This window comes from Aplysia californica, unplaced genomic scaffold (genome assembly GCF_000002075.1).
Source record: "Aplysia californica isolate F4 #8 unplaced genomic scaffold, AplCal3.0 scaffold00447, whole genome shotgun sequence".
Classification (NCBI taxonomy): domain Eukaryota; kingdom Metazoa; phylum Mollusca; class Gastropoda; order Aplysiida; family Aplysiidae; genus Aplysia; species Aplysia californica.
Window position 1 is genome coordinate 606,875 of NW_004797717.1, and position 8,599 is coordinate 615,473.

Below are 8,599 nucleotides of genomic sequence, written 5' to 3' on the forward strand. Positions count from 1 at the left end.
GGGGGTGGAGATAAAAGTCACAGAGTTGATAGAGTGCAAGACGTATGATGAAGAAAGAAAGGGTGGCGAGGTAAGAACACGATATAGTAGTATAAATAGTAAATTAGGTCAGGGAAGAGAAGAAATAAAAAGACTATAAAGCAGATCAATTGCAGTTATGTTTCTGTAGTCTCGAGTGACGGGGACGTAAATGAGGTCATTGAGGCTGGAAATAAGTTTCGGATTCACAAGTCTCACGTCTTTGATTCTTTCAGTTCGGTCAATGATAAATTCTACTGACACACAGTAGCCTGAACTGTATTTCGCTTGATGTTGTTGAACATGGGGTGTGAATTAATATGAAAGGCGATCGCCTTGTCTCTATAGCTTGTTTGTGGTATCATTGGATGCGATTTTGTGGTCTGTTTATTGGTGGCAATATTTTTGGTAAAGAACGGATGAGTCAACCTATTTTGTTTCTCGTTCTGTTTTACAACTCGTAGGTCATATCATTATAACTTTGTTATTTTACCCGCTTGTAGTCGTTACAGAATGTACATATTATTGCTGATTCATGAAATACTTTTCTTGTGAATGAGGCTGTGATTCATTGAGCTATTTGGTTTAATATATTGTAAAGTCATTGTTATGCAGCTTTTGTTAGACGAGCACTATTGGAGAATCTAGCAATGTTTAATATCTATTTCAGATGTTGCGAAGACTGCCTAATGTCATTGGGTAATATATTGCCCTAGTTGTATTACTTATTCATCAATTAAGGGAAAACCCATAGGTAAAAAGTTTAACACTAGTAACACGAAACATCTGAGATTTGAGTCTGAGGCAAGTGAATACTCCCCCCCCCCCAATAAATATTAACCTAATATCTTTGTTTTCAGTTTAATAATCTATACTTTTTTTAAAGCAGGCCATTTAGACAGGCAAACTCATGCTCATTCCCTATCAAGCCTTTCCACACCAAATGATAGGCTTGACTTTATTAGAAACTAAAACCTCATACTTTTGTGGGTTAACCAAGTTCCTAGCATTCTGCACTTTAGATCAAATACAAGCTACTGACGTGCACAGGTCTGAATTAATCGTGCCTGCTCTCCCCTGCTCCCACACATACATTAGCTTATAAACTCTAACCTCATACTTCTGCTAGTTAACCAACTTAATTTTTGTAGTTTGAATTAATCGTCTCCCACGACCCCAAAAAGAATTGAATAATAAATAAATAAAAGAATAAATGAATGAATAAATAAATAAATGAATAAATATCAACATCAACAAAAATTAACCCCACCCCCTATACACTCACTTATGAACACATAAACACACATTGTTCTTGTAGAGTATGCAACTGAACTCTGGATTTGAGATTATCACAACCCTTGCATAATATGAACCAGATCTCGACAATAATTATTACATAATTTGTGAGTGGGAGCGTGTGATAGTATCACCCGAGGCTAACTTTATTATAATTTTGGACAGATATTATCAACCTAATACGTGCTCCAGATCATGAATTCTAGATTAATTTTCCAAGCTGACGCTGAGAGTTTTTATACTGAACGTTGGCCATTGTCATAAGGTGTGTTCAGGTTGAGGAAAAAATTCATCACTTAGTTCGCTATAGGTCTGATGCAATGATTTTAATACATGTTTTTCGTTTGAACTAATGAGTTTACTTAGATATTTATTACTTATTTATTTATGTATTCATGTATATATTTATTTTATTTATTTATGATCAATTAATTACTTAATTAACATTCATTTGTTCATTCATTCATTCATTCTTTCATTCATTATAAATGGTTGTTCAAACAATATTTTTGTATAAATATAGGACGGTAACCTCACTATGGTGTAGTCGAGATGGGAGGGGTGGGAATGTAAGGGGTAGGGATAGAAATTGAACTTAAATACTGAGTGTGATGGATTTGAGGTTAGGATGGGGGTATGTTGAGGGTATGCATATTATGTGTCGTTTGTTTTAGCCTATTCTTATTTTTCTCTAAATAAAACTAAGGTGGGCGGCTTGGAGAATTGTAGTAAAAATACACCCTCCGTTGCGTTACAGGTGTTAATCTAATGTTTAAACAAATTCTGTCAAAGTCTTCGTCTTCATGCTGTGAGGTATTTTGGTCACTGCGAATGCCCTCCTTTAAACTGAAAATAAAGAAGACAAGGTTTCATCTTTGTCAGGGACAACCAGGCTGAAATGAATAGAATATTCCAGGGAAAAAAAAAACCCGCCGAGATACTCGACTGAATTTTCTCCCCAGTCGGAAATGGTTCTTAGGTCTCCTACGAGCGACAGCAAAGCGCCTGATCACATCAACACAGATGGTGGTTTCTGCGTTTCTGAATCCTTGCAAAATTAAAGCAACATCACTCTGTAAATGACTAAAGCTAAAACCATCAATAGTAATGCCTTATCAGAACAGTTTTATCTTCCCCAATGCTGCACGGGCGTCTGTGGTGCGGCGGTTAGGCACCTCGCTGTCACTCGCAGGGGACCCGAGTTCGGTCCCCGAGGGGGTAGAATTTTCGTTTCGAGTCTTTCTGCTGGGAAGCTGTATCTCTCTCAGCATGGGTTGGCCCTGACGGGCAGGGTCGATGCCTGCTTCCTAAATAATCTAAATTGTGTAGATGGGGGACGTAAATCGCCTATATTATCGTTCATTGGATAGCTCAATAATGCCAGAAATGAGTGTTAATAGTTAACTATGCTTGATTTCTGCCAGTACAATGTTAGATTGTCTGAATTGGCCAAGTGCATGTTGAGGTTTAACGTCGCTATCACACCTTTAAGCTATTTAAAAGGCTGTACTTCCGAATTTAACGTATGTCTCTGAAAAGACCGAGCCAAGGGGAATGAGAGTCTTGAAAACTCCACAAAAATTCCAAAATTCTTGAACACCCAGTCGAGTCAGGGAATCGAACCAGGCCATCCACTCCGTAGTTCAAAACGATGCCAACTGAGCTAATGGAGCGTATGAGTGGAAACAGAAGAATCAAAACAAGAAGAATACAAAGAATAATTTCGTAACCACCCACATTTTCCGCGACGGAATACCACATCCAATAAATGTACAGGTCTAAAATGTTATTACAACGAATTCTCAAGTGCATTTCAGGTCATGTAACAGAGCAGTGCCCAACTTTAATCATAACATCATTTATTTAAGACCACTAAGATCAGTCATGTGGATGGTTGGAGAGCACCACCGGTAGATCCAATTTCTTTCCCTTTGCTCTGGTGTTATTGCTCTTTTTCGTTGCGCTAAATGCCCGTTCTTATGTCGATGTACTTCCCTTTTTAAAATTTTTAAAGGAGGTCGCACATCTAGACGCCGACAGTGTTGGACATTGCTTGGTTGTATCTGGACCAGAAGCAGCGTATACAGACCTTTTGACCCCAAGCTCTGCACTACCCCTCTCCTACGTATTATCTCATATCCCCCCCCCCTCACCGAAACAGCTGTCCTTAGCAACCCCGCTTTCTCATTCCCGATCTTATTTGGAAGCCAATCCTTGCTGACATACAGACGGCTGTGTTGTAATGGTTAGGCTATTTGCTGTTGCAATCAAAAGACATGAGTGCGTGTTGGGAATTGGGACAATAATATTATGTCTTGTATCTCTCTGCCGGAGTGCTGTATCTCGCTCAGCTCAGGTTAACCCGGACAGACAGATTCTGAGCAGCCCGCCTCCAGAATAACCTGCAAAAGATTGAGATACTCGATATAAATATTCCCCATCGGGAATCGAACTCAGGTCTCCTGCGTGCGACGGTGACGAGCTTATCTGCTTCATCACAGACCCCTGTGCATTACTCCGTGTATGCTTGTTGTTCTTAATGTCTATTTATTGTCTTCTAAGCACAGACAATTTGTATAAAAAGTGGGGCCTATAATGGGGGTCTTTCAAGCGTCGTCTTTTTAGAAGATCGAAAAAAAGGTCAACAGAAAACCACGAAAGCGTCCTAGAAGATAGGACAATGTCAATGCTGAAAAAAAGAAACAGCAACAGTGATACAAACTGGGCAACAGAGAGGTTGCGGCGTATATTTGGCACCCTTCCAGCTGGTCAGTGAGCGCAGCCTTAAGAAAAGACAAAAGAAGACGCAAAGAATCAAATGTAACAGAAAATTCAAGGTTGGAAAAAAGCACAAGACAGAATTTGGAAAAAAGGAAAAGCAAAGGGAAAGGATAGGAAAAGAAAGTGGAAATGAAATCTTAAAATACATTGTTAAAAAGTAGAAAAAGTAAAATTAAAGATAATGAGATAAATATGGAAAAAAGAACAGAGGATAGAAATAAATGTGTGCAGAAGGGCAAATATTGCACAAACAATTCGCGTCTTTGAACAAGGCGTTAATCCCATAACCTGGGTTACTCCGCACACATTTCGGACAACAATGATATTATTATTCTTCCCTTTCTTCCCTTCGCATACATCGGATTTCTTGAGGAACAAGGGGCAGTAACCCGTCAAGCCCGCTCCCTGGTCCATTATGGCCTGGTGGCTGACCTGGCCAGGTTTCTCTTTTCCTCCTCCTCCTCCTCCTCCTCCTCCTCCTTCTCCTCCTCCTCCTTCTCCTCCTCCTCCACTCCAACCCCACCTCCATCCCCCGAAACCCCCTTCGTCCCCCTCTCTACTCTTGAGGGACACAAAACTTAATCGATTTCTGCCTGCCGTGCTCGCGTTTCGACTTCTGCGGCAACCCTAGTGTTTTCGGCTTCCCTCCCTGGACGCTGCAGAGACAGGGGTCACGTGACGACAGAGCGAGCCATACCCGACATACGATTTCTATTAAGGTTCTCCATAAACTTCGCTTGTGTACCTGCGTTTGCGAGTAAACATTACGTCCCAAAATAGTATGTTTTTTGTGTTTTTTTGCAGTCAATAATATTAGGATGATATTATTGTCACGTACTTCTTCTTTACCAGTCAACATTCCTGAACATTGGGTATCGATACTACCCAGGACCATCAAGAGTAAATTGTAAAGCTACGTCACGGGACGAGAGTTTCTTCCATAGAATTATACTCTTAGACCACGCCCTATCATGGCCCATGCTCCCCGCTCTTCATAAAAACGTCGAAGTGAAGCGGGCGCACTACGGATCCTAAGAAAGAGCAAAATACCAAAATACACAGACCCCCCATCCCCTGCCCACCTCCTTCCAAAAATAAATGTTTAAAAAAAATAATGTTCTTTCATTTGGTTCTTAGAGAGTCAATGGTTGCACTTCGTAGTGAACCGAAAATACGTTAAGTGCACTATCTAAGATAATAATATGTAAAAATACAAGTTAAAAAAAAATGTCTTCCTTTTTTTAGTTTAATAAGTTTGTAGAGTTCCAAGAGAGGTACGTGGACTGCTCTTTATTTGGGGCTACATTTAGCCGCTGACACGCTCTCTTTGAAAGATGAGTGATGCATTTTAATCAGATTTGTTTAAAACAATTCCATAATAAGATTTAGTTTTGTAGTGCTTTCTAGATAGTCAAATAAAGAAATTAAAAGACCAGCAAAAACAAATTGTAGAATACACGTAAAACTTTGCCTTAACTTGATTAAATGGGAAAAGAACGATATATTGGTTTTCTGCCCAAAAGGTGCAGTTCGTGCATAGAACATTACCACTTTGTTAAGAGGATACTTTTTATTGTCTCGGGACCTTTGTTTCTATTGTGGATCAATTCAAGAGAGAGTTTTATTCTTTACTAAAGCGTAGTTTTTCTTCCCTTACATCGCTATTGAAGAATTTTGGAATAGTACACTACACGTCCATCCCTCTAAATATCTCTGACTGTCTGTGTTGTATAATCGATGTCCATGGCGTAGCAGTTGAGCAACACGCCGTTGCACAGTGAAAATGTGAGTCACTTTCCGTATGTAGAGTAGATTTTCTTTCGGTTGGGAGGGGGGGGGGTGCTTTTTGTTTTTCAAAGGAGTATCTTCGTCTGTCTGCAGGGACGTATCCCTCTCAGTCCGTGTTGGGCATGACAGGCGGGTTCGAAGCGGCCCGCCTTCTAAATTATCTAGATTATGTCTAAAGGTGCATAAAACAACTACCTTTATCATCATATTATTATGTATTTTGGCAAATGAGGGTAAAACTGGGTTACTGGAATTATATTACAGAGTTTGATTACTACACCTCTTTATAAGACAAAAGAGAAAAAAGCCTAAACATAACATATGCGTGAAGGGTACAGTTAAAAACCTCACTCTTAAAATAATAATAATATGTTTAAAATGTCTTAAACGAATGTCGTAATGGCGATCAAAAGTGACGTCACGTAGACTCTGGATGTGCATAATGGGTCAAAAATGTTTCGAACGGGAGGCTAAAGTTTAGTTTTAGAAACATGTTAATCCACAGACATGCTTAAAGCACTTGAAAAGTAAAACGTTATTTATTCATTTTTGATACACGATCGAATCAACGGTTACGGTAGACTGGATGCATGAAGTAAACATCCTCAGATCGATGACTTTCCATGCGCAATTTCTGCTCGTATAAATATGAATGTGAAATAGTGTTCGCATACTTGGCTTGAGTGATGTGAATGAATCCAGTTTGCAATCTGTCACCAGGATCCATTGTAGATGAAAATACCATGTCAACTGATACATCACGCATTTCGTTTATTCCACTTGCGTCGGCTTACAGAAGCTCGTTTCATTGGAAATCCATTTGTAGAAAATAGCGCAACATGATCTTTTACGCCTGCGGTTGAAAGATGTTCGGTAAGTTATAATCAACAGGGGTTACGGGATAACGAAACAATAACAGTACCTGTAGAAAATGACAGCCCACAAAACATATATCAGCAGCAAAAGCTGCAAGATTAACAAAAACAACAGCGGCAACACCAGTAACAAGACCCTTACTATCACCACCGCCGCCGCCGCCACCACCACCTACTACAACAACAGCAACAACATCAACACCTAGACCTATAGTTATGATCAACAACAGCACAGCAGCAGCAGCAAACCACCAACACCACATTAACCTTCAACACCACTACCGTTACTACAACAACAACAAAGTAGGTCCCGCGGCGACCTGTCACAAGTGGCCAAAATCATGACTGGTCACTTCTCTGGGCTGAGGGCCTAAAACATATAATAAACAACACATCGGACCCAATCTGTCCATTGTGCAGCGAAGAGCCCGAAGATTTGGAGCACTGGCTGCAGAGATGCCCGCTTCGGAGGTCCGGCGGTGGCATATCTTTGGGGAGGATTCAGGGAGGTTCTACTGCCTCAACCCCTACCCAGCTACCCAAGAGAGGCGGTGGCCCTGGCGAAGTAGGCTCTTCGGGGCTCCAAACAATTTAGAAGGATAGGCTCTCACAATTACAACAACAACAACAACAACAATAAAAGTGCATATGACTGTAACTCTCATCTCTGCACCACACCCCGTTCGTTCCCCCCAGCTCAACAAAATCCCTATAAAAGTCCACACACCTTCCCAACAAGCTCGTACATAAGTCAATATTCTCCCTCTGTCACTGTCTCTCTCTCTCTCTCTCTCTCTCTCTCTCTCTCTCTCTCTCTCTCTCTGTCTAGTCTCTCTTCCATCCCCCTCTTCCACTCTCGCTTTCTTCTCCATTCCTCCCTCCCTCCCTCTCTTTCTCTCCCCCTCTCCCTTTCCCTTCTTTCCCTTTCCTCTCTCTCTCCCCCTCCCTCCCCCAGTCTGTCGCTCTATCTATCTATCCCCGCCATCTCCAACCCCTGTTACAGTCGTCCACATATTTTACTAGACGGCGTCACTCACAACCCAAGCGCTCACGACTCATTACAACACGTGGATGACTCATGAATATGGAAACATGCGGGACAGTGAATGAATCAGAGAGCGCTCGTGAATACTGAATGAACCTAATACCTATTACTTATTAGTACTCCAATTCCTAAGCGTCTATTTTTGTATACGCAAAGCGGTAACCACCTCCAAACTCGGCCCACATAAAAGTTTACAGCACAGCGAGCAGATTCGTTGAATTTATTCATGAGACCAGCGATGAAAACAATGACACTCGATGCAAAATCATAGAGACAGGCTATTCCTTTGACGTTCCGGAGTTTTATAGGTCATCAAAATATCTAAAGCGATGTAGTATTATGTCGTGGTAGGGTGAGCAAGCTCTTTTGCCTTGCTGGTGTAAAGCACACGAGTTCAGTTCCAGTAGTGTGGGGAAGGTTTCTATATTTTTTTTCCTTTTTGTGTGTGTTACGTTTGTTTGTTGCTGTTTTTGTTTTGTTTTTCGAGCATCTCCTTGAGTTAGTAGGCGTTTGAGTTGAACTGTTTTCTCGCTCCTGGGAATAAAAGAAACACTTTCTGTGCTTACGACATTTGAACAGACATAAGCTCTCTTTCTCTCTCTCTCTCTCTCTCTCTCTCTCTCTCTCTATCTATCTATCTATCTATCTGTCTGTCTATCTATCTATCTATCTATCTATCTATCTATCTATCTATCTATCTATCTATCTATCTATCTATCTATCTATCTACAGCCTTTCAGTAAGAATGTCTGACCTTGATTTACCACTCTGTCTTTCTACGCACCTAACTTTATTG

At 40.7% G+C, this 8,599-nt stretch overlaps 1 protein-coding gene across 1 annotated transcript in view; it reads left to right on the forward strand.

Annotated features, from left to right (window-relative positions):
- Nucleotides 1–8,599, forward strand: part of LOC100533316 (glutamate receptor subunit protein GluR7) — a gene marked incomplete at its 3' end in the record, with an annotated part of 195,730 nt that overhangs the window by 145,928 nt on the left and 41,203 nt on the right.